General features: G+C 44.2%; 1 protein-coding gene across 3 annotated transcripts in view; it reads right to left on the bottom strand.

Moving 5' to 3' along the window:
- The window catches only part of LOC129695477 (lysophosphatidic acid receptor 1), an 89055-nt gene that overhangs the window by 57950 nt on the left and 3576 nt on the right, over positions 1–27529 (bottom strand). For all 3 annotated transcript variants that reach the window (XM_055632451.1, XM_055632452.1, XM_055632453.1), the window contains exon 2: positions 450–561. The gene's annotated coding sequence lies outside the window, so the exon portion shown is untranslated. The remainder of the gene's footprint in view (positions 1–449; positions 562–27529) is intronic.

Below are 27529 nucleotides of genomic sequence, written 5' to 3'. Positions count from 1 at the left end.
GGAAAGCTCGGGAGACGGACAAGTCACTCGCACAAATAACAGAAATGCCGAGTACCTCTTGGGAACTCTTTGTCTACCCCCCCCCCCCCCCCCCCCCGTTATATCGTGTGATATTGTGCTAGACCACGACCACTTCACTCTGGCTACATCTTGTCAAGTCGCCCCGTGAAAAAGGCCTATATCACTGCACCACCCTTGTGCCAGGGTGTAACACCATTCCCTTTCTATAGTAGCAAGAAGTAAAAATGAAGAAATGTCATTTCCAAGGCCAATACTAGCCATGCCTCTGTTTACATAATAAGCTCTGAAATTTGACTTCAAAAATCCCTCCTCTGCTTCTTCTCCAAGATATCCTTGCATCTTCTTGGAGTTGCAGTGTAAAAAGCCATTTAAAGAGCATTGGAAGCTGCCAAAATTCACGCCACGGTTGTTTCTTGTTTTACACTCACCTTATGGACCGACAGTCAGTACTCGACAGCTTCTGTTCTTTAAAGGTGGGTGGAGTTTCTCTCAGGCGAATGTCATGCAATGACCACAAATACGACTCTTTCTTACTTGAACCTGTGAAGAACACATAATTAGTTAGATTAAAACCTCTTCAATATACACAAAACAACCAATCCAGGAAGACAAGTATATAGGCTTGTACCAAATTATTGTGATTGTGAGAAATGGGTACCCTACCATGGGGGGAGGGGGGCTGGTAAAAAGGGAGAGAGTATGGGGAGGTGTACTGCCATTCTTTCTCCAACCCCCCTCCCTCCCCTTCCACCTATATTACTCTTTCACATTTCATTCCTCTTCTCTCCTTGCCTGGCACCCTTGTCTCCTTTTCATCTCACTTACTCCACCAATCAACCTGCATCCACCTATCACTTGCCAGGCTTTGTCATCCCCACCTCTCTTTTTCTAGCTTTCCCCTCCCCATTTCGATCAGTCTGAAGAAGGGTCCAAATCTTAAATGTCACCTGTCCATTTCCACCACAGATGCTATCTGTTGCTACCGCCGAGTTAGTCCGGCACCCTCGGTTTTGCTCAAGATTCCAACATCTGCAGTTCCTTGCGTCTCCAGACAGTGACTTTAATGGTTTCTCCAACTCCGTGGGTCATTTGGCCCTCACCATAATGTCAACTCTGGCTTTGGATCCAAGTCCCTCACCAGAGAGTGCAAACCTCACCTACTGGTCAGAGGTCCGCTTCACTCCCTATTGGGCGAGTGCTCCAAGTCTCCTTGCACTATTTCATTGGTCAGCAGAGTTCTCCCAGGCATCTTGAGATGCTCAACATTTGCTAAACAAAATCCATTGATTGTATTGCAATTTGCAGGAGCAGTGGCTACACCCCCTACACACATCTGCATTTTAAATATTATTACAGAGCATTAACACTGAAGAACTTTGAAAGGAATGTGAAAGGCAAGTCTTTATTTCTTTCATTCAATTCACAACATGGATCCAGCTCCCTTATTCCAGCTGACGCAGATTGGAGAGTGGGCCCTTGAAGAGTGTGAGGTGGAGTGAACACACCCCTCAGCTCAATAGCATCATGGTATCTGTGGCAGAATGCTGCCCGGCAATAAAGAGGTTCAAAAACCTAGGCTTGTGTAAGCAACAATGATGTTATTATTACACGATATATTTATTTGTTGTGCTGTTGCATTTTATGTGCCTGTAAAGCTGCAGCAACTAAGAATTTCATTGTTCCGATCCTGCTGCAAATGATTAAACACTCAACTTCAGGGAAAAAAAAGTTCCAGTCTATCCAACCTCTCCTGATTATTCAAGCCCTCTAATTGGGCAACATTCATGCAAATTTGAAGGGTCTTGACCCAAAACATCATCTGTCTATTTCGTCCACAGATGCTGCCTGACCAACCAAGTTCTCACAGCACCTTGTAATTTGCTCAAGATTCCAGCATCTGCAGTTCTTAGCTCATGCTTGTCAATCTTTACTGCACCCTCTCTGATGACGAGTTTTACTTTTGATATGTCTGACAACGGACCAAAACTTAGCTGAAGGTTCACTCCCAAAACGCTGACTCCCCATTTCATCTCCACCTTTCATATACACGTTTGACCCAATCCGTCAGCACCTCTCCTTTGTTTTGCTCTATATAAATGTTATTGCATACATTTTCTCCAACATAAAATTGGGCAATGATTTACTTTCAATTAAAATACTTCTGTTAGATCATGGTCAATTACCGCTCTCCACTTGGAAAAAGGCACCAGAGACCTATTTTGCCTATACTTGCAGAATCTGCTGTGCTGTAAAACCCGCTTGATCTTTACAAAGTTCCTTCCCTAATGATTAATAGGCCTTTCTCACGGGGCGACTTGACGCAAGATGTAACCAGAGTGAAGTGGTCGTGGTCTAGCACGATATCGCACGATATAACGGGGGGGGGTAGACAAAGAGTTCCCACGGTACTCGGCATTTCTGTTATTTGTGCGAGTGACTTGTCCGCCTCCCGAGCTTTCCCATTAAATCTTGAATGATCATTGTAAACTGTCAAGTGTAATTAAATCATCACGTGGCACAAATGATGGGGGGGGGGGGGGAGAGAGAGAAATGAGGGGAGACGTATATACACACACACAAAGCAGAGTTTTACTGTGTATGTGGGAGACACAGATGGACTGAGCACAGTACCTCGGTCTTACTGTGTGTGGGAGAGGGGGAGAAAGAGACGTACACTCACAGAGGCAGAGTCTCTCAGCCTGTGTGAGAGGGAGGGAGGGAGAGAGAGAGAGAGGCACACACAAGGTGGATGTGAAATCTCACCTGCCTGTTTCAGTGACAGACACCCGCCGCCAGTAAATGAAGACACCCACATCTGTCTCCCCCTCCTCTCCCTCGACTTCCCCATCTTTCCCTCCCAACTCCAGTCCCGTCCCGACCCCCTGGGAAACTGAAGGGAGCAACAATTAACTGCTGCCTGCCCGCTGAGTTAAAGAGTTCCCACGGTAGTAAGACTATGTTAGTTGCGCCCAAGTTTAAATTTCCAACGTGTGTTTCAGAGTAAAGAGTCAGCGCAGAATCCTTGATTATCAAAAACTGTCTGAATCAGCAAGTTAGACACAAAATGCTGGAGTAACTCAGTGGGCCAAGCAGCATCTCTGGAGAAAAGGAATAGATTCCATTTTTGGTCGGGACCCTTCTTCGGGATGATTGTAGGGGGGAACTGGAAGCAAGAAAAGACCGGGACAAATCAGGGCCAACAACAGATGACCCCAGCAGTTGATGTCCATATGCGAATGCAAATCTTTATTTTTTAAATTTAATCCCACAGAAGACAATTTTTACTCACCTTCTGTCCCATCTGTCCAGCTTCCAGGTTCACCGTTCGCAGGAGTTCCCACGGTACACGCAAGAGTCAGTAGGGATATCGCACGGATATCGCATTGGCCACTACGTGCATAAAATGTTGCAATGTTCAACCACAAGTGTACAAGTCACTCTTGGAGAAATTCAAGCTTGTTTGAATTTTCTCCCGAGTCACCAAGTTACACGAGTACCTGCCGTTAGCGCCACGGTGGTCCACGGTTGTCCACGGTTGTCCACGAATGCCGTACGGTTATCGCAAGAGGTTCCCACGATGTTCAACTCTGGTTAACTCTTGCGTCAAGTCGCCCCATGAGAAAGGGGTTTAACACTCAGTTATGTAAACAAATCCAACAAACCTTACTAAAACTTTCTCAGTTTCTTCTTAAATTTTGATCTGCAAGCTAGTGGAATAGAACAATTTTTCTTAACCAGCAAAAAAAACATTGCTTCTTCCTCCTGAGAAAAGCTTGTGCCATTTAATATTTATTTTTGCTCCCCTCGCCACTTTTGCCCCACAATGCAGATACCAATTAAACAGCCAGCTCCGACTGCTTGAAGGTCAATGAAAGGTGAGGCACACAAACATCTTCCCAGTCAATGCATCACTATGCACCCATTGCTCCACCCCCACAGGGAAATTCTCAACCTCCATGCACATCTTCTTCAGTAGTATGTCAAGAACCAGGCACTGGCAGCAGGTTGTAGGCTTGATGGGCCAAATAGCCTAATTCTGCTCCTATAACTTATGAACTTTGCCATGCTGAGCTTCGAGCGACCCCAGGGACAGAGGTGCAGCTCCTGCAATCTTTCTCCTATTCTGGAAAGGGGCTGAGCAGCCAATTGAAAATGTCAAAACTAAGACAGTCTTATTACCACCAAGAATGATAACATCTGTTTTTTTCCCCCAATCTCATCACTTCCTATCATCCAAGGACCAAAACAGTCATTACTAGTAAAGTGGTGATTTACCTGAACTTTTTCCAATCTGGTGGATTGCATTGTGTTCACAATGCAGCCTCCTCTACATTAGAGAAAACAAATGTGAATTTGGTGACCCGTTTGCAAAACATCTCCATCACATCCACAAGGGGACCCCGAGCTACCGGTTGCTGGTCACTTTAGTTCTGCCTCCCACTCTCATCCATCGATCTGTGGCCTAAAACTAAGTCTAACACAAGCTTGAAGCACAGCTTGTTCTTCTATGAAGGCATTGCAGCCTTTAGGGCAAATACGCCCAATGCAACCATTTACTGTTTGTATCAGAACCGGCCAATGCTGCTGCAATGCTTCAATTCCAACATGAATCCCATTTTCTCCAATGGACACTGCCTGATCTACTGGCCTTTTGAGCATCAGCGGTAACCTGCATTCAACATGTACTTTTGTACCCCTTCTCCCTGCAGATAGGGGTGCCACATTGACACACAAGGAAGAGCCACTGCCTCAAAGTTCCATTCATTTTAACCTGCGCTTGTGTGCTGTCTGTGTGGAGTTTGCACATCCTCCGTGTCCACACAGGGTTGCCAGAAGTGCTTCAGTTTCCCCTCGCTTGTCCTGCTGGGACTCCCTCCAGTATTTTCTGCATTTATTACAAGCCAAAGGGCTGTTATCATTGCTAGAACAAAATGTCTTTATGAGCGATATCCCTTTAAGACAGAATAGGAAGGGGGGTTAAAGGCCAGGAAGGAGAGTTTGTCCCAGGTGGCTTGGTGGGATACTGGATATTCCAAGAGAGGTTCTCCAAACACCCCCTTCGGTATGCGCAGACCTCCCCGTAGTTTGTTTAGAGGGTGCGAATGGGGGAGATGGGGAGAGAAGTATAGGAAAGGTTTGTCATCTGTGAATTGTCAACAGTGCAAACTCTCAGGAATGCGGCCTAAGAATTCCAAACACTCAAAACATTTGGTCACGAAATCCGACAGCAAGATGAGTTTTCCCCAATGGATAAAAGTTAAACTAAATGAAACCAAATGTTTTGTACCAAAGAAGAAAATCCAATATCAAGACTGCATTTAAATAGACATGCAGGCCTGGCCTGAAACATGTGGAACCTGGAAGTAATTCTTACCACATTCTGGAATGCTGAACGAAAGGCTTGCAAATAATTGCCTGAATGTTACCCCACTCAGAGCAGAGAACTACCTAAACCAGGCACATGGATCAAAACCCCTGCTGTAATATCTTGTTTAGATTTGGGAAGTAGGCCGACAATGATACAAGCTACTGCTCTTCCCTGCAAAACTAATGCTTTTCCATTTGCTCCAATGTCGAGTTGCCATGGCTTCTCTACAGTTTGGTGAGGAAAAATAACTTCCCTTTCTCCCTCCATCTGCAATCTTTCCTGGTCCTTTGAAAATGTTAACTTCACCTTCATTTTACCAGTCGTAACACCCCACTCCAATTCATTGTGGAATTTCTACAGTCTGCTTTTTTTATTACATTATAGTTCTGATCTAGTCAATATGTTTAAGAAAATAGTTTTAAGCAATTAGGAACAGGAAAGAACAAACAGTTTGTACTATCAAAGGAGGCACAGTTTTCATAAAATTAAACTCTTCAATAGCCGTAACCCCCCCCCCCCCCCCAACCACACACACCATTCGGCCACAAATATACTTTCAGGAAGTCAGCTCAATCATTCTAAGAAACAAACAGTTATCAAGAGAAAACAAACATGCTCGCACATCCTTCCCGTTATCATAGACTCCTGGCAACATAAAGTGCATTTTTGTTCTGCTCCTTGGCATTACTTCCCAACTATGGTCCATAGGAGTCCTCATCAGTTAAAAATGTCAATTAATACACAAACCTCATGCATCGTCACTGAAGTGGCCAAACCTAAATCAAGCTGTTTAACACATTCTTGGCAAATTAATTATTACCATACCAGTATTATTAGTTGCATGTGTCAAAGTTTTAATAAAGTAAAACCTTCACCATATTAACACTATTCAAAGCAATTACTCAGTTCTTGCTGTCACCCTCATCACGCTACAGGGGTAGAAGGTCTAAGGTCACTTGTCACAAAGAGCATCTGCCTTTAGTTATATTCACCCAGCACACATTCAATTCTGCCCGGTGTCACTATGTAATATGGAGCCAATGGACTATGGATGTGTTCAAAACTAAATCAGCCAATACAAATCATACGCACGCAGAGCAAGACTGCTTAGTGCTGTGGAATCCATAGATGCAAACAGAGTCCACGCAAACTCTTCAATAAGCATCTATTCTCCTTCACCTGAATTTGCTCCCAATTCCAGGAAGCCAATCACTAAATGCAGAGTAATTTGGCCCACTGTGTACAATCCAACCAGTGTCAGTTGATGCGTCTACAGAAAGACTGGTGTACAATGTTTGCACTGCTCTGCTGAATGTTTGGTCAAAGATTAAACAAGCTCGGACATTCTGCTATCCGACATGGAACCATGCACATCACATAAAACAGAAAGATTCATTTCAAAAACAAGCTCCGAGACCCCCGTTTGTCTCAGAACACTTTATAACCAATAATGCACTTCTCACAATGTACCACTGTTACATTAATAACATTTATGCACATAGGTTCCCTCAAACCCCATGTTGTGGAGTTTACTAATAACAGTGGAGGGATGAATATCTACCATGATATCGGGGATAAGTCTCTGATTCTTTGAAATATCACGGAATCTGTCACTTGGGCCTAGAAGATGAATGGTAATGCATTACTCCCTGGAGCGAGAGAACCACTTTCCTAACAGAACCCATTAGCTGTGAAGAACAGGTGCAAAGCAGCATAATCACCTTGTAATTGCCTTCACCTCACCCTTTCACAAATACTCCTTTTGTCCTCTCCATCCTTCCTGCCACCTTCACTTAACATTCCCTTTTCTCAATCATTCTCTCTCAATTCTGCAGGTCTCAGTCCTCAAAACAGTTGCTCCTTCAGCAGATGTAGCCCAATCTGTTGAGAGTGTCCTCAGCGGGTGGGGCAGCATCCCTGGAGAGGTGGGGAATGGGCGATGTTTCAGGTTGAGACCCTTCGACCAGAAACGTCACCCATTCCTTCTCTCCAGAGAAGCTGCCCCACCCGCTGAGTTACTCCAGCATGTTGTGTCTATCTTTGATTTAAACCAGCATCTGCAGTTCTTTCTTGCACGCTGCTCAGTGTGTCCAACGCTTTCAGGTTTTAAACCCCCTCCCACTCCAGATTTCAGCTGTTTCCTTGATTTCCACCACTCATCTCCATTTGGTTGGATAGCTAGTCACAAACCTCTCCTTGACTGACTGTCAAAGGTGTTAATAGCTCAATACTGCTGACAAGATGAGAGCGCTAAATTTTACGGCGCCAACATTTACCTTAGATCCTTACATCCATTTTGTTGCATTGGAAGAACAACCTGTTCTCTGCGCTTCAAGCTAACATCCCATCACAGGAGTGGGGTGGCACCACTAATCTGCACCCTCCGGCTGGATTCCATGGAAGTCCAAGGTCACCATGTAGTGTAAGAAATACTGGAGATAGAGCCAGCAGTTTGTGACTGACATTTTAACCTCAAAGTCACTGGCATTTTCGAACTACCTACTTGCTGCCCATAGCCTGGAGCCAGCAACAGATTGTACATAGCCCAATTCTCCCCACCACACCACCCATAGCCTCAGGCTACAATTAGGAGAAATAAGTCAGCAATATAACACTTCTACAGACAGCACAAACACTTTGATAAAGGTGATGTTGATCATCTTTCCAATGAAGTGTTGACATCACAAGTAAACATCCCAAACCAATTCATTCCTTCAGTCCAGATTACTAAACTACAAAAAAAACTGTATTTAACAAATGCTCATAAACTGACAGTGAGCCCTTATTTAGTCAAGCTAGCAGCATGCCTCAAGCCAGCGATAAACACTGCATTGATGTGACCTTCTTGAATAAACAAGTGTCACTGTAGACAGATTTGGTATTCTTGGGGCTTCTTTCTCCGATGCAAAGCTGCTTTGAACTGCAGGCAACACATGGCAGTACCAGAGTATCAGTCACATTCCTAATGCCTTGGGATCAATCACATAATTGCTGTCACTCTTTAGCACGTGAAATGTGAAACACTTTTGTCTGTTTTAGTGGAAAAGGCAAGAAGCCAAACAAATATAAAGCAATTAAAGAGGCTAGTAATATGAGAAACTGTATCTATTTCTTACCTCCATGCAAGATGGAGGAGGCTGGTAGAAATGGCAGCTGATTTATTATGTATAGTTCTCTATCCAATTGTAAAATGCCTGAAATGTTAAACTCAAGAAGATTTTCATGCACGTAGCACTCTTTATTGGATGCCACAAATTGCTCAACAACCATAAAATTTAAGTTGTACAGCAGCCATTTCATAGACAGCAATCTCCTAAAATAACTTTGTGATAATACCTAGATCAGCAGTTTCTAGGAACGTTGATCGAGGGATGCATACTGCCCAGGGGCACCAGAAATAATGTTCCCACTCTTCTAAAAACAAATGCGCTTTTTTAAAAAACCCAGAAGAGATGCAAAAGACAGCATCTTTAACATTACTGCAGTCTCTCAGTACTGCATTGGAGAGTTAGCCTAGGTTTTTCTGCTCAAACCTCTGGAAAGGACTTTCAAAGCATGCCTTCATGGTTCTAATCAGAGATTGTAATCCATTCAACCCCAAGACAATACGATTTTGGATGCTGCACCATTAAAACATGTTGACACCATGTACGGAAAACTTGGGCAGTGTTAAGGGCAATGATGGCAATGTGTACTACCTCCAGCTTGTAGATCAAATTGCATAATATGCTCAGTCATGGAAATAATACAATTCAGTAATAAATTATTTTAAACGGAACTGCCTTCCCTTTGGGCTACTCAATCAGAATTGGAATTAAATCAAGGCTTTGTACGGCCTCAAACAGATGCAAAATTTTCCCATGGCATTTCCCCCCCCCCCCCCACACCCCATGAGATTCCTCCTTCGTGCCCATAGAAAGTATTTGTCCCTCAACCAACAAATGATGCTGATCCAAGTGGAGCTTCTCGTGTCCCCACTGGCTGCTACCACCTTTAGATTACGAGAGTGACCACACTTCAGAAAGTATTTCATTGACTGTAAAGTGCTGCTGCACATGGTTATGCAAGACACCATACAAGTGCAGGGGTTTCCATCTACTACCTATTCCTAAGTATCAAGTCATTCATGCTTTGATCCCAAATGCAGAAATTCCAAACTCACTGGCACGTCAAAACTGCCCACTTGCTGCCTATACAAAACCTCAAACAAAACTCGAGGGCTCTCCTTAATTCAGATAGTTCAGTGGCAAATGATGCAAGCTATTCCTGGAAACTAACAGCCCTGACCTTGCGAATGAGCTGAAATATTTCAGATATTTTGTCAGCTGCAATGCGCAGTTTTACTTGGAGATGCCCATTGCAGTTCTGCCGTTTTCTGCTCAAGGCCATCAACAGTCAGTTAACTCTCCTGACCAACAGCATTGGAACACAATGTGCTGGAGTAACTTATTGGGTCAGGCAGCATCTCTGGAGGTCCTGGATAGTCGAGTTTCGGGGTGGAATGCTTTCAGAAACTAATGCTTGCTGGGATGGTTACAGTAGTGCAGATAGTCTACACATGGATGCCACCTGAAGCTCTTGAGGATTTCAAACCAGGCAGGAAAATAGGGGTCACAGTAGACCTACAGCGCTTCATTGTCTCCCCCCCCCCACCCCAATCATAAGGAGTTTTCTCTGACACTACCCACACCATTGAGGACATGTTAGATAGACACAAAATGCTGGAGTAACTCTGCGGTACAGGCAGCATCTCTAGTGAGAAGGAATGGGTGATGTTTTGGTCGAGACCCTTCTTCAGACTGATCCAGCATTATGTATCACTGTCCCACTGAGTTACTCCAGCATTTTGTGTCTGTCTTCAATTTAAACTAGCATCTGCAGTTCTTTCCTACACATACCGAGGACATGTTAGACACTCATACAAAGCTACGCATTTTCTGTCAAAGAAGGGACGTGCTTTAAAAGAAACACCAATGCCCTATCTGGTAATCTTCGTTTTTAAAAATAAATCCAGCAGCAGCCTCATGCCGGTTAGAGTGTAATAAAGTGTCTGTTGATATACATCAAAGGGTTCCTTCAAATTCCCCTCGTCCACCATCTCAGGCCGGTTGGAATTACTTTGTCTTCAGGGTTATTATTAAGTCAGTCAGCATGCTGCAAGTTCTCAACCTGCGCCCCAGAAATAATTCCCTCAGCGGTATCAGGTTACTGCCCGTTAATTTCAACCACATTTTTGCCTTTTCCTCCGGTTTTGTTGTTCCTGTACTGATGGCTGCAGTGCAGACCTACACAAAACACATTTCCTTCCAGCCAGACCTCCCTATTAAAACGACATCTTAAACTCAGCCAGTGTTCAGCAATCATCCTGACGTTTTCCACTGCCTTCCCTGCATCACATTCTTGAACCAATCACCTCTTTCACACCCCCTTCCCAGAGGAGCTGCCACGTACTCCAAGTCTTAACTTTACCTCATTCAGTTATTCCATTATAGCTGTTCAGTATTTTATTTGCACCCTTTCAGATTATACTATAATCTTAGCACCATTTTGCCTGTTTTGTATTCATCATTGTATTTTTTTTTAAATCTATCATTACCATGTAATCTGTTTATGAGCTTCATGCAAACAAGGAATTTCATTGAAATAAACAATTCTGAATCAAGACTAAATACCAGCCCTTTGTAGATCCAGATTAAATGTTACTTCAGGAATCAGACAAGCAAGCTAAAACAGAGAAGTCAGAAAGAGATGAATGAAGTAATTTTGTTTTGCCTGATGCTGTTTTCATTGCCGTTATGAAATTCCTGCACAACACTGTTGGAGAGGGGAGATGGTGTTGGTCTAAAATGATGACTTCAGCACAAAAGGGACATTTGTACATTGTCATCGGCAATAACATGAGAAAACACCAAGTGAAAGTTACAAAACATAAAAAGGTCATAAATGCTATAACTCAAAAGTTGCCAGACCACATTTATCTCCTCAACCAAGATCACCAAAGCTGATTTAACGATCTTAATTTTTCTGGGATCTGTCTGGATTGTTAGGTTGTATAAACCAGTCAAACAACACAAAAATAGACCCCTTTTCCTCCACACCAACCACTGTGTACCATCAATACCAATGCCCCTGTCCCACTTAGGAAACCTGAATGGAAACCTCTGGAGACTTTGCGCCACACCCAACGTTTCCGTGCGGTTCTCGGAGGTTCCCAGAGGTTTTTGTCAGTCTACCTACCTGCTTCCACTACCTGCAACCTCCAGGAACTGCATGGAAACCTTGAGTGGGGCGCAAAGTCTCCAGAGGTTTCCGTTCAGGTTTCCTAAGTGGGACAGGGGCATAATTCTGCTTTCCAGCATTTGGTTTATAGCCTACTATGCCTTGACATATTGCCTAGGTATTCCTTAAATGTCATGAGAGTTCCTGCCTCCATCACACTCTCAGGTGCCACTGACTAATGAAGCAATACTTCATTAGTTGTAAAGCTATCTAATAGCCACACTGAACGTAGTTCTATTTAAAGTTAGTTCCCAATTTTCCCCGTGTAGTCCAGTGTTCAGATCCCAGCTCAATCTAGGAAGGCAAATTACAGCTGCTCCAACATGGGCTGCAAAAAGCCCACCCAGATAACCATTCCCAGGGAAAAGGAAAGGACCAGGGAGGGAAAATGGACGAGAAAGCAGCGCAAGGGTCTGTGATATCTCTCAAACAAAGAACATACAGCATGTCCTTGCAAATTCCAAGCTGCCCTCTCTCGCATGTTAAGAAAACTGGAAAGATATGCAGAGGATCTGACCGTAATTTGTCTATCCTTCCTGTCCACAGAGCAGTGTCAGACAAGCGGAGAACTGCTAATATTGTAACGCTGTTTAAAAAAGGATAAACTAAATAATTGCAGGTCAGTCAGCTTTACTTTGGTCAGATGTGACTCAAGGGTTCACCAAACTTGGCTCCAGTCACAGTTCTGTTTGTTCCTTTGTAGGATGTGGACAAGCTTCTGTGCAGATTTTTAAAAAGATACAAAGTGCTGATGTAACTCAGCGGGTCAGGCAGCAGCACTGGGATCTGCCCGACTCATTCAGTTACTCCAGCACTGTATCTTTCTTTCTAAACTAGCATCAGCAGCTCCTTGATTTTCATGTACAGATTCTCCTTTTAATTCTAGATTCTAGGCCATAGGATTGCTGCTACCATTCACTTCTCTCAAGTTTGCTACATGAATGGAGACAAATCTCAATTTATCTAATTACGGAAAAAAAGCAGAGGTTCTCTCTTCAACACAAACTGTAGGGTGCTTCTTCGTATTGCCTATTCGGGTGGTTTTAGGCTATAAACCAATGCATACAGAGCCTCAAAAACACACCAGTCTCCTGCAGTTGTTACCTCCATCCATAATTGCCCCTTCAACTGAACAGCTTACTGGAGTTTCTCAGTATACCAGTTGAGCTTTTACGACAATCCAACAGTTTCAAGCTATAATTGCACCATTATTGATGCACTTCTGTGTCAAGATTTATTTCATTAGTTGAATGACCTGCTGATGTCACCTGTCAAGGTATTGCTTGGTCAACAGACCAGCCTCTTGATTGTTAATCCAAATAACTTAACTAAGCTGCTGCCATAAGCACATTTCCCCAAATTCAGCCAGACAATTGTATGAGCTGGTTTTCCCCATGAGAGCAGAGGTAGATTTGTACCCACTGATGCTTGTTTTTTTATTCATAATTATCTTAGAGTCATAGAGTTATTCAGCAGGGAAACAGACCCTTCAGCCCAACTTGGCTTTGACCATGATGTCCCTTCTACACTAATCTACCTGCCGGGTTTGGCCCATACCCTTCTAAACCTTTCCTATCCATTTACCAGTCCAAATGTCTTCAGAAATCATACGGCAATTGATATAAACAATTTTTTTTAATCAATTAAAAAAAAAATAATAATTTAAGGGATGTAGACTTTGCCGACTGAGCCAGCATTTAACAGCTCATCCCTAGTTGCCCATGAGAAGGTGCTGGCAAGCTGCTTCCTTAAACCAGAAAGGCCTGTGTGGGAATGCGGAGGAGAGTTAAAGTGTTTAGCAACCGGAAGATCAGGTTGGCCCAGGCCCATCTGGAAAACAAAACAACTCCAACCCCATTTTTCTCCTCACTCCCTTGACTGTGCCCCATATGGATGTGCACAAATGTCTCCCTTAGTCCCAACCCCCTTTTTCCCTTCTTCCCCACCATCTCCCTAAATCCTTTCCTCTGGCTTCACATTTCATACCTCTCCTTCTCTCACAGCCTTTTATCTTATCGTCTCCAACCTTTGTCCAAACATACACCAATTAAACCCCCCTCACCCGAATCTATCACTTCCTTGGTTGGCCTGCCTCCACCTCTTACAGCTTTCTCCCCCCATTACAATCAATCTTAAGAAGCATCCTGTGCAAAATCATCATGGATTCGTGTCCTCCAGTGATGTGGCCGGACTCATTGAATTATTCCAGCACTCGATGTCCTTATTACAGATTCCATCATTGTTCTGTTATAACCAACTCAATAAAAACTGTTAATCTAAGTGTGAGATCTACAATGTCTCAAAGAAAATCTATCGGTATGGCCCTAAAAGGAGATTAGTTCAAATGAGTCAATGCTTTTGCAATGAAGTGAGTTTTAAAGACTCACTTAGAGGACAGAGGAGCATCAAGATTCAGGGAGCTATTCCAGAGCCCAGCAAGATGAGGGCATATGTAGTCATAGTTGATCAATGAAAATCAAAAAAATTACAAGAAGCCAGAATTGAAATGATCTGAGAGTGTAAGGTGGAGGTCCCAGAAATGGGACCGGAAAATGCCTTGGGAGGCTGGAGACACAAAAGACTGCAGATGCTGGATTCTTGAGTAAAAGAAAAATGCTGGAGGGACTCGGCAGGTCAGTGGAGGGTGACTTTTCAGGTTGGGACTGTCCTTCAAGATCCTTTGAAGAAACAAACATTTCTTGAAGAAGGATCCACATCTAAAATGTAATTTGCCCATTCCTTCCACAGATGCTGCCTGGCCAACTGAGTTTCCCCAACACTTTCTTTTGGACTTGAGGCATTTTCTGTTTATATTAAAGGCGTTTCTCCACCAGGAGCCATTGCAGGGCTACTTATACTGCATCAGCACAAACCACCATGATTTGACCAGGAGCTGCCAGGAGTGACTTGGTCAAGTTCAGCTAAATTATAAATGCATTAAGATTGTCACCCGAAGCAGTGAGGAAGAATTTTAAGTGGATGTTGGACCTTACTCAGTTCTGATAATGAGGCAGAAGCAAACTTTCTGAAATACTCCAGTTTTATAAATAAAGTGCCCTGCTTAAGAAAGACTAAAGACAGAGTTAAGCGGAGAACTTTGTATCAGTCGGGTGCTGGACAGTGACTCACTAGGACAGTCACATCTAGGAGGAGATTTCAAGAAGCATATGACTGGGAACAGTGTATCACCAACCTCATTGTGCCTTTTGCATTGATTCTGACCTTTAAAATTAAAACTCAGAAAGCAGACTGAAAATCAGACAGCACCATTCATGCTAATGAATGAAGATAGAATGAAGAAAGACTCACACAAAGTGAAACATAGTGGTGGGGCACTGCCTTGGTAAACAGAAATTTTCAGCTCAGCTTCAATGTAAACATAGGAAAATACAACCATTTGTTGACTCAAGTTAATAAGGGCCATGAAAGCCATTGCAGAGATTAATACATTGCATCTCACTGATTTGTGAATGTAGCAAATCTCGTCAAAAGCACATTGTCCTAGAAGCAAGATTTTACAACTGTGCTCCATCAAATCCACTCAACACATTATTCCTAATTACATCTTCACAGATGCATGTTCTGTTCCCCCATTTTACCTGGAGAGTATCTACTAAACTGCTTAATAAATACGTACAATTCAACTATTTTAAGCCAGCGACAGGACGTGGTTTTTTTGAAGCCCAAGCTGGCTGCAAGAAAAGTAAAACCATTGAACAAAGTGCAATGCTATGTGGTTTTTTGATTACTGATGACTTGCTTGGAACTCCAAATTATTAATAATAAAACATGCAAGCAGGGTTGAAGTTGAGACAATGGCTCAATACTTCAAACTTCTGCACGTGCTCCGTGGAAAGCATTTTATTGGGATGCATCACAGCATGATTTGGGAACAGCTCCGTCTAAGACCACAAGACATTGCAGAGAACTGTGGATGCAGCTCAGACCATCACACAAACCTCCCTTCCGTTTACACTTTACGCTGCCTCGGCAAGGCCTCCAGCAGAATCAAGGATGAGTCTCACCCCAGACACCCATCAAGCAAGAGGTACAGTAGTGTGAAAATGCACACCTCCAGATTCAAGGACAGTTTCTTCCCAGCTGTTATCAGGCAACTGAACTATCCTATCATCAACTAGAGAGCAGTCCTGAGCTATTATCTACCTCATTGAAGATCCTCAGTCTAGCTTTAATCAGAGTTTAATAGCACTTTATCTTGCACCAAATGTTATTCCCTTTATCCTGTATCTGGACACTGTGGATAGCTTGATTGTAATCATGTCTGGGGTTTGCACTGACTGAATAGCTTGTAACAAAAAAGCTTTCCACTGTGCCTCTATACATGTGACAATAAACTAAAAAGGAACAGAAAACAAATCAAGAAACTACACCAATCAGCTTGAAAAAGGGTCCCGACCTGAAGTTTGGCCTGTCCATTCAAGATATTGCCGGACCCACAGAGTTCCTCCAGCACTGCCTTTTGATTCAATGATATCACCGGTAAAGAAAAAGAGACAAACGCCAAAGTAACTCAGCAAGTCAGCAGCATCAATGGAGGAGAAGGATTGGCAATGTTTTTGGGTTGGGATCCTTCTGCAAATTGATTGTAGTGGTGGGGAGAAAGTTGGCGGAGAGGTGGGGTTATGTCAAAGCCAGGTAAGTGACAGGTGCATACAGGTAAGGAGGGTTTGATTGGCAGATAACTGAACAAAAGCTAGAGATGAAAAGGCAACAAAAGGGTGTCATTGAGGAGAGAAAAGGGATGAAATGCAACATCAGAGCAAGGGATATTGGTGGAAGGAGATGGGGAGAAGAGGGGTGGGATAGTGGGAGAAATGAATGTGCTTCAGAGTTAGGGAGGCACAGGAAAGAGGAAGGGGGTGGGGAATTGTGGAATACAAAGTTCATACAGTTGGGTTATAAACTACCCAAGCATAGAGATCCCTTTCATACCCACTAATACTTGCACCAGCTTAAACACAAGGATGCTTACCCATGTATCTATTCCATGGGTTTCGCCTGCATAGATGTTTGAGGAGTTTCTGCCAACCGTTTCATGAATTTTGACCATCAACAAACAAAAAGTTTGTTGATGGTCAACTTACCCTGAAAAATCTGACTTGTTTCCCCATGCAAACTGTTTACCCCCCAATTTTACAGAGAACAATGTATTCTTGCATGCATTGTGAATATATTGGGAAAAATTGGGGTATTCTGTAAGATTGGGGGAAAGAAAAGTTTGCATGGGAAATCAATCAGATTATGTGTTGGTTAAAATAGGATTCTGCAACTAACTCCGAGAAGAGTACTCCTTACACTATGTTAATACTGGTCTGACACTCAGTTAAGTTTGGAATAAGGTCAACAGTTCCCTGTTAAAATAACCAGGCTGATAGTCCCCTGATAAATGTGCTCATCAATCAAAGGCTAACACCAGTCACACACATCAAACACATTGCCAAAAGCAAGGCTGCCATTATCCCTCTGAAAGATTTAACAATTAATAGTATCCCCTCACCGAACGATTGCTCAACAGATTTAGCCATGATAATAAAAACTACATTTTCTTGTTAATTTTATATAAAAATGTGATTAAAATCTGAAGACCATTTAAATAACAGTGATTTGAACAAACTGCTTAAATCATTGTGTACATGTTATGCACTAGATTAGTTTTGAGTCACTACAATTGTGTGGAATTACATAGAACTGTCAGTGCAAATCAGGCCTCCTGGCCCAGACCCATGCTGGTGTTTATGCTTCATTCAAGCCTATTCCCATCCTTCCTTATCTGTCTCCATCAACATACCCTTAGTTTGCTAGCTATCTTGCTTACTTATCCAACTGCACTTTAAGTGCATTAAACTATTCACCTCAACCAATCCTTGTGGTAGCAAATTCCATATTCACACAACTGTGTGTGTGTGTGTGTGTGTGTGTGTGTGTGTGTGTGTGTGTGTGTGTGTGTGTGCTGTGTGTGTGTGTGTGTGTGTGTGTGTGTGTGTGTGTGTGTGTGTGTGTGTGTGTGTGTGTGTCTCGTCTCTCTCTGGTCAATTCACATCAAAAACAAAAACAAACATTAATGCCAAGCATGCATCAGAGGTGATCAAATGTGAAAAATACATAGGATTTGAGTAAGGGGGGGGGGGGGGGGGGAAGAAAGACATAATTCAATAATGGGATTTCCAGGGCTTATGGTTTTGGCATTTGGTGTTATGGTTAGAGTAACGCAGGACAGGACCAGGCGCCGGGCACTAGCGCTTTGGATGACTATTTGACCGAGGACAAGCCAAGCCTGGCTCAGGTACATCAGAACCGTCAAACCCAGCAGCACCCGAGGCAGGTTTGGAGTTGGCCTAAGTTACACACAGATGAAGAGAGACATTCCTGCAAAAGCATAGGATTGTGGGAACTAGGCGTCAATTAAAACACCAAGAATGGGACAGCCTGCATCAGTTCCAGGATATTACAAGCAGCTTCCAATTTCTTATACATTTGCTCCCTGCAATTGCATTGGATATTTTAGCAACCTTGTGCACCATTTCTGCTGTCAATTCTCCCACCCATAATCCCCCTTGTGTTGATTTTTTTTTTCTGTCCAATGTTTATTTTAGCATTAAAAGTGAAGCCTGAAAAAAAAATATTTTAACAGATCCTCATTCATGAAACATGGAAATCAGTGAAAACAACCAGAGTTCCTGCTCAGCGACCCCCATCATTATTGTACACACATGGGCAACAGAAGGCAACTTGTTTCTCATCGACAGTCTCTGCAGTTTGACTAGCCTTGCCACACTCATTAAAATAGCTGGCAATGACAGTGTGCGGGTCTGTGCCTTTTCTCAGGGAGCAGGCTGTTGTGGGGGGCACTGTGGTTGGTAAAGATTAAAAAGAAAAGGGCAGGTAAAATATTGTGCAGGGGATCACCACTCCACATTGAGCCAAAGTCATGAAAAAGAAACAAGCCCTTCAGCCCAACTTGTTCATGCTGACCAAGGTGCCCACATACACTAATCTCATTTGCCCATGTTTCACCCATACTTGGGGTACTTTGAAGCTCATCATACCTTGTTCAGTTGAGCATCAATAGCAAGTCATAATTGCATCAGCACTGGCTCAGTGGGTCTTCCAATTGAGAAAGTTGTGAGTTCAAGTCCAATGTCAGAATTTAAGCGTTATACTGGGGAGGGGAGGGGGGGGGGGATGTTACACTGTCGGAAGTGCAGACTTTGGGATGAAACATTAAAGAAACCCTGGGAAGTACACAGAATCACAGTATTTATTTTCTGATGCCATGACCTTACCTAACAATCACTTTGACACTCCACGTGGTCATTTCATTGGTGTATGTGACAACTTGCTGTTCCTGCATTGCTGCATTTCTTGCACTTCAAAGGCTTTGCTTTGACAGTAACACTGAGAAAGCCCGATCTTATCCAAGGTAGTCTTATCTAAATGCACGTTCAATTCCTTTTATCATCAAAACGATGCGAAACATTCATTCCTAGGCACCGATTGAAATAGATTCTCCAACAAATAATCGGAATGGATTATGAATTAAAGTGTTAACAGCAGCAATAGAGTAATAACTAAACACTCAGAATCAATTACAATCCAGTAAGTCCAAAAACACATAATGAGGCAGTTCAGGGCCACAATACAAAGTATCGATGTATTTGAGGAAAATTACAGCTGCCATTTTCAAATAGAATAATTGTACCAAAGGGAGATAATTACAGTTTGCTGGTGATTTCCAGAAACCTATCATTCCCCAACCCACTGACTTGCATTAATTATATATTTACATCAGAACTGTGTTCATCATACGGCACAAATTACAGCCTGTGCACACTTAGCCAGCTTTCAAGACACCAGTGATTGAATAAACCTGTGCTGCTTCATCAGGACACGGCTCCAAACACCACGCGAGGATGTTACCGATTTGCTTATGCAGGTGCACAACCTTTCATCCGAAAGCCTTGGGACCAGACACTTTTCGTAATTCACAATTTTTCGGCTTTCGGAATGGAAGATTTTTAGCGTAGATTTTAACGGCTGGCTCAGTGGTAGAGTGCTCGGCTCGTATCCGCAAGGTCGCGAGTTTGCGCCTCGATCCCCGCAGTTACTCGATCGCGAGTTTGAGTCTTCAATGTAGTTTTTTCTTGCAGAATAGGAGAGAATAGGGAGGGTTAGGCTGGGATCATTCTCCGCAAGATAATCTTAGTGCGGGAGACAACTATAGGAGAGGTGTACTGACTGTGTGGGCAGAACTTTGGAAGTGATTGCCCACCATTCTCAAAAGCCGCTGCGTCTCCCTGTCCCTCCAACTCCAGAGGAATCCGCTCCCCGATGGGCCGCTACGGCGACAAGTGGCAGTTTGCCCACAGCCCGAGCTGCGCCACCCCAAGAACAAGACGTACCTTGCACACCATCAGCTTCTGCATGTTCCTCTGGAGTTGGAGCGGGGCTGGGCTGGAGTTGCTGATCTGGGATCTCCGTGCTTGCAGTGGGCCTGGGGGTCGGTGTCCCGATGAGGGGGCGCAGCTCGGGCTGTGGGCGAACTGCCACTTGTCGCTGTAGCGGCCCATCGGGGAGCGGCTTCTGGTGGTCCTGACGTCTCTCAGCTCCTGTCCAGGGGGGTGGCCGGAGACGTCAGGACCAACAGGAACCCGCTCCCCGATGCGCCGCTACAGCGACAAGTGGCAGTTCGCCCACAGCTCGAGCTGCGCCCCCTCATCCGCAACCCGGGTTCCTCTGGAGTTGGAGCGGGGCTGGGCTAGAGTTGCTGCTGGCTGTGAGTCTCTGGGATCTCCGTGCTTGCAGTCGGTGTCCCGTTGGTCCTGACGTCTCCGGCCACCCCCTGGACTGGAGCTGAGACTGTGAACTGTACCACCCTTGCCCCCTCCCTCTGCAACTGCAAACAACCCCACAGTTCCCAGTCTCAGCTCCTGTACAGGGGGGGTGGCCGGAGACGTCACAGCCCGAGCTGCGCCGCCTCATCCGCAACCCCAAGACCAAGACGTACCTTGCACACCATCGGCTTCTGTCCCTACGGGGAGCGTGTTCCTCTGGAGTTGGAACAGGGCTGGGCTGCTGCTGGCTGTGGGTCTCTGGGATCTCCGTGCTTGCAGTGGGCCTGGGGGTCGGTGTCCCGTTGGTCCTGACGTCTCCGGTGACTAGCACTGACCTGCTGGCATCGCCGACGTGAAGACAGTGCAAAGCCCCCGCGCCAGTGCAATAGGCGGGGATCTGGGGAGGGAAGGGGTCACACACATGGCCGGGAAGCAGAGGGGTGTAGGTGGCGTGAAACTGAAGGGAGCGACAATCTGCTGCTGCCTGCCGAGTTTAAAAAGTTCCCAAGCAAGACTCACGATACACTGTGTATCGTGAGTCTACCGTGGGAACTTTTTAACTCAGCGGGCAGGCAGCAGCATATTGTCAATTATTAACCCTCCCGCGCAATATACCCTCACCTTCTCTTTTATGAATGCGGATTTAGTTCCCCTTTCTTCGAGGACTGACCGGAGGTTCCGCTGTCATCTCTGCGGGCCGCCCTCGGTGAACGTCTTCAAGGATCTTTCTTCAAGGACCGAAAAAATGTCCGCTATTCGGACCTTTTCGTTATTTGGAACTTCGGATAAAAGGTTGTGCACCTGTACCGGAATGTTCATTTAATCCTGTCACTCATTCAGTCCAAGGGAACCAAATGGGATTCTCAGGATGTGGCTCTATTGGCAAGGCAGTGGAGGGAGCAAGATGGGAACACCAGCCAACATCAATTGCAAAGAAACTAAGCAGAGAGATGCTTTGGTGTACGTCATTCACTCAAGATCCCATGCTCCATTAGCCATCCCCAGTGTCACACACTGGCACACTCAGCAGTTGCTGCTGGAAGACAGTCTCCATGACGAGAGGAACCCAGGGAAGGCCATTGTACATCCCATTTCCTCCAATGATTAATGTTGATGTTTAAAGAGACCCAGTTCCCTTATACGCGTCAGAGATATACAATGTGGAAATGGGCCCTCTCGGCCCAACTCGCCCACACTGACCAACATGTTCCATCTACACTAGTCCCACTTGCCTGCATTTGGCCCATACCCCCTTAAACATGTCCTATCCATGTACCTGTCCAATTGCTTTTTAAACACTGCAAGAGTCCCTGCCTCAACTACCTCCTCCGGCAGCTCGTTCCATCCTGTGTTTGAAAAAGTTGCCCCTCAGATTCCTATTAAATCTTTCCCCCTTCACCATAAACCTAAGCCCTCTGGTTCTCGATTCCCCAACTCTGGGCAAGAGACTGTGTATCTACCAATCTACTCCTCTCATGATTTTATCCCCAGAAGCTCACATGCAAGTGCAACAAGTAATTAGGAAGGCCTATTATTGCAAGAGGATTCGAGTGCAAGAGAATGAGAGTACACAAGATGTCTTGCTACAATTATATAGAATTCTGATGAGTATCATACATAATTTTGATCTCCTTACCTATATTTGCAAGAGGGTGAGGAATTAATTTGACTGGTTTGTAAGATGGCGGTTTTGTCATTCAAGATCGAGTAAGGGCTAGCCATCTACCCATTATAGTTTAGGAAGCAACTGCAGAAGCTGGTTTAAACCGTAGATGGACACAAAAAGCTGGAGTAAATCAGCGGGACAGGCAGCATCACTGGAGAGAAGGAATGGGTGACATTCTGGGTCGAGACCACTTCTTCAGACTGCTGAGTTACTCCAGCTTTTTGTGTCTACCCCTTATAGTTTAGCTGAATGAGAGGTGTCATTGTGATGCACAAAATGCTTAGAGTCTAGATATAGAAGTCAGTCTTAAAATAAATTAGCTAATTAGGTCTGACATTATAAATGTCTTCACTCAAAGGATAATTAAACTTTGGAACTCAGCCTAATGGGGGTGGAGTTGCATTCCATTGATCAAGACAGAGATCAAAGGATATTGCTTGGATAACGCAAGAATCCCAGGATAATGCAGGGAAATAGTGTTGTCGAAAATCAATAACAATCGTGGAATAGTAGATGAGGCTCAAGGGGTCAAATGGCTTTTCCCCGCTTTCATTTTGCATATATCGTGCGAACCAAGAGCATAATGAGATAATGGCAAATAAAAGCGAGAGTGCTTCATGCACATTTAGACACCATATTCCACACAATGTTGGAAATGTGTGTGCACATATACTTTTCATTAAATGAAAAGTATATAAAGCACTACCGTCTGTTGACTCAAGGTGGTAGTGAGCCACTTTTTCCCCAGAACTGTTGCAAGCCACTCCCACATAAACAGGAGCTTCTGTGAATTTGACCCAGCGACACTACAAAAATACTGTGAGTTCTTGTCGGGGTAGTCCAGTACTTGGACATTGATTGGTACAGGTAGGAGAGGCACTGTTGAAGTCATCCCCATGAATCGCTGCTGTGGCTATTGACATTTTTCTCTTCTAGATGGTTAACTGTTTGGCAGCCACACCAAAATGGCAGCAGTCAAGTTCACTTCTCAACATCCTCATCCCAAATCCTCCCACCGACCTCACTGGAGACTATCTTTAATCTAACCAATATTATATCTTGAACTGAATGGTGTAGCTTTTATCTGTGGACAGGTTGATTGCATTCATACAAAAGCTTTTCACTGTACCTCCGTACACATGACAACAATAAACTAAAGAAAAGTCTCCAAGAGTATTTTATGATCACCTCAACAATTGCCACATCAGAACCCAGTTAGCAATTTGAGTAACGTCACACACCAATAACAATAAAACAATTATAAACTTCAACCATGCCACTCTAGAAGGTTAAATAGCAAAGTACAGCCCTCCCAAGCTCGTAGAATAGGCAGCTGCTCAATACATCAGCCAGGGTTCACTGGGCTACACCAGGTCAGGGTTCACGACACACATCACAGACTTGATCACATCAAAAAGGCTGATAAATCAGTGCAGCACTGTGGGAGGGCAGCACTGTCAATTGCACTATTTAAATGGGAGATTAAACCCACCCCTCTGATCTGCTTAAAATAAACCTTCATGAACCACGATTCAAAAGTGGGAAACTATTGTGAATGAGACTTATTCCTCAAACATTTACTATTGCAAGATCTTGCAGAATTTAAATCTTTACATGACAACAACAAACACACTCCAAACTGAAGCTACTCATTGAGACACATGAAACTGCAGATGCTGGAATTTTGAGCCAAACACGAAATGATGGATGGAGGAATACAGCTGGTCAGGCAGCATCTGTGGAGGAAATGGACAGGCGACATTTATGGATAGAAAATATAAGTGGCTGCAAAAGGGGGTGGGATGCTCTCAAATACAAAAAGGTGTGATAGATATCCTATTTCACCCGTCTTTAGTTTGACAGTGTATTTCATCGCATTTACTCGACACATACCAGTCAAAACAGATTTTCCAAGAGCTGTTCAACGCAACAGAACCACAAATAATAGCTGCATTGGAATGCAAGAGGACAGGAGCAGGAGGCAATGTACAGCCTGCAGTTTATTCTGTTGTTTAATACGTTCTTGAATCACACTCTATCATGCCTACTTCTTCCCCACTGCATCCCCACCTCATAAATCTTTCGCTATCCCCAGATCTACAAATACGTTCAATAGCTCTGCCCCACTGCTCTCTGGAATAAAGAGTACCAACGATTCGCAACCTTTTATGTAAAGAAATTTCCACTCACCACAACCCAAAATGGCCAACTCCTTTTCCACAGATTGCAGCTGCTATTCTGGACTACCCAGCTGGAGGAAACATTCCCTTGGCATCCTGTACATTTCAGTGAGATAACATTTTATTCCCCAGCAACTTTCAACCAATATCATTCAATATCTTTCCTGTTCTCCCTGTTATTTTCCCACCTCATATGTGGATATTATTATTGATGATGTCTTCAGTCCTTTATCCTCCATCAATGTCAATATTACACCCAGCTCCTATGATCACTACTTTTGCAGACTGTCAGGGGCATGTTAGGTACAGGATCTCCATCACTGCACCTCCGATGCCCTGACACATGGAGATCAGGTTGGTCCACACGGGCTGATCGAAGGTGTTCCACGAAACGTTCGCCCAGTCTGCGTTTGGTCTCGCCGATGTATGAGAGTCCACATGTTGAACAACGGATACAATGGACGAGGTTGGAGAAGGTGCAAGTGAACCTCTGTCTAACCTGAAAGGACTGACGGGGTCCCTGGACAGAGTCGAGGAGGAGATATAGCGACAGGTGTTGCATCTTCAGCGGTTGCAGGGGAAGGTACCTGGGGAGGAGGAGATCCCCTATTCCCAATTCCTCCATGTACGCCGCATTTGTGGCCAAGATGAGGCATTTCATACTAGATCGCCGACAACACCACCATTGTTGAACGAATTACAGATGATGATGAGTCAGAGTATACAAATGAGATCGACCGATTGACCAAATGGTGCCAGCACAACAACCTGGCTCTCAATATCAGTAAAACCAGTAAAAACTGATTGTAGACTTTGGAAGAGGAAGGATGAGGACCCATAATCCTGTTTATATGAACGGGACGATGGGGTCAAATTTCAAATTCCTGGGCGTGCATATTTCTGAAGATCTTTCCTGGACCCAGCACACTGATGCAATTATAAATAAGGCACATCAACGTCTCCACTTCCTGAGATGATTAAGGAGATTCGGTATGTCAAAGAGGATTCTCTTGAACTTCTACAGGTGTACAGTAGTGATTATATTGACTGGTTGCATCATGGCCATGTTTGGCAACTTGAACATCCAGGAGACTGCAAAAAGTTGTGAACACTGCCCAGTCCATCACCGATTCTGACCTCCTCACCGTCGAAGGGATTTATTAGGGTCACTGCCTCTTAAAGGCAGCCAACATCATCAGAGACCCACAACATCCTGGCCACATGCTCATTTCACCATTGCCATCAGGAAGAAGGTACAGCAGCCTGAAAACTGTAACATCCAGGTTCATGAACAGCTTCTTCCCTACAGCCATCAGGCTATTAAACTCAACAACCTCAAATAAGCTCTGAACTACGATAGCCTATTATTATTATACTATTAATGTTTACAATGTACTATGATTACAAATTCTGTCATGCTGCAGCAAGTAATAATTTCATTGTTCTATCTGGGACACATGACGATAAAACACTCTTGACATCCGAGATGTCCTCATCCTTTAGGGAACGGGGATTCCCCACTCCCATCATAGATGAGACCCTCACTCGTGTCTCCTCGGTACCCTACAGCTCTGCCCTTGCTCCCCCTCCTCCTTGCTGCAACAGACAATCCCCACAGTCCTTACCTTCCACCCCATCAGCCGTCGCATACAACACCCAATCCTCCAAAATTTCCACCACCTTTAAAGGGATCCCACTAACTGGCCACATTTTCCCATCTCCACCCCTTTCCGCAGAGACCGTTCCCTCCGCAACTCCCTGGTAAACTCAGGTAAGACTTCGCCTTCCATCACAGTGAGGAGGTGATTCACTGTGATGGATGTTTGTGTAAATTGTGTTGTGTCTTGGTGCTTTTTCTTGTGTGTATGACTGCAGAAACCAAATTTAATTTGAACCTCAATGAAATTGTATAATTCCCACCCAAACCACCCCCTCCCCAGGTACCTTCTTCCCCTGCAACCGAGGAAGATGCAACACCTGTCACTATACTTCCCTCAACTCTATCCAGGGACCCCGGCAGTCCTTTCAGGTTAGGCAGAGGTTCACTTGCACCTCCTCCAACCTCATCTACTGTATCCGCTGTTCAAGATCTGGACTCTTATATATCGGCAAGACCAAATGCAGACTGGGAGAACGTTTCGCAAAACACCTTAGCTCAGCCCCATGAACCAAACTGATCTCCCAATTGCTGGACACTAATTCCCCTTCTCATTCCTACACTGTCCTTAGTTCCTCCATTGTCAAAGTGAGGCTAAACACAAATTGGAGGAACAGCATCTCATATTTCGCTTGTGCAGCTTACAGCCCAGTGGTATGAATATTGATTTCTCTCACTTCAGGTAGCCCCGGCATTCCCTCTCTCCTAATCCCTCCCCCACCCAAGTTGCACTAGTTTCTCATTTTCACCCTACAAAAAGCTAACAATGGTATGTTTCCTTTATCATCATTACTTTTTTGTATATCTTCCATTCATTGTTCTTCAATCTCCACATCACCATCTAAATCTCTCGTTTCCCTTATCCCTAACCAGTCTGAAGGGTCTCGACCCGAAACGTCACCCATTCCTTCTCTCCAGTAATGCTGTCTGTCCCGCTGAGTTACTATAGCTTTTTGTGTCTATCTTTTACTCGCACGCTGCTAAATGCAAAATCCAGCAATTCCAAAAGCCCAAACCCATCAGTTTGCCCCATCACCATTTTGTGTGTGGAGTCCAGTTTGGGGAGGCATGGTGAAGGAGATTTTATTTTAAACTTGCTACTCCTGTAACAGAGTACGCCCATCCAAGACCACACCAATTCAAATAAGGCCTACAGGGGGCAAATCCTGCTTAGCTTTAACGTAAATAACTACAAGATTGAGATCTCTTTTTATATTTGAACTTAATAACACCATCAGAAACTATTTACGCTCAAGATCAATTCCAGGCCTTGCAGGGGACGATGCCCCACCTATCCAAGGCCTTTAATTCACTGCATTTCAGGGAGGGGAGGCCTCACTGCAATACTCAATGCCCTGATCAGAGACCATCTCATTGAACTCGCAAGCACATAGGGAGACAGACCCTCCCCCCAGCACCTCGACACGGTAAATATGACCTGTAGGAAAGGAGAACGGGTCAATGCCTATCCAACATTAGATGCAACCTGCCCATAACATCATCTTA

The sequence above is a fragment of the Leucoraja erinacea genome, chromosome 3, assembly GCF_028641065.1.
Source record: "Leucoraja erinacea ecotype New England chromosome 3, Leri_hhj_1, whole genome shotgun sequence".
NCBI classification, from domain to species: domain Eukaryota; kingdom Metazoa; phylum Chordata; class Chondrichthyes; order Rajiformes; family Rajidae; genus Leucoraja; species Leucoraja erinaceus.
Note: the sequence above shows the minus strand (reverse complement) of the source record. Positions and strands in the feature narration are given on the sequence as shown.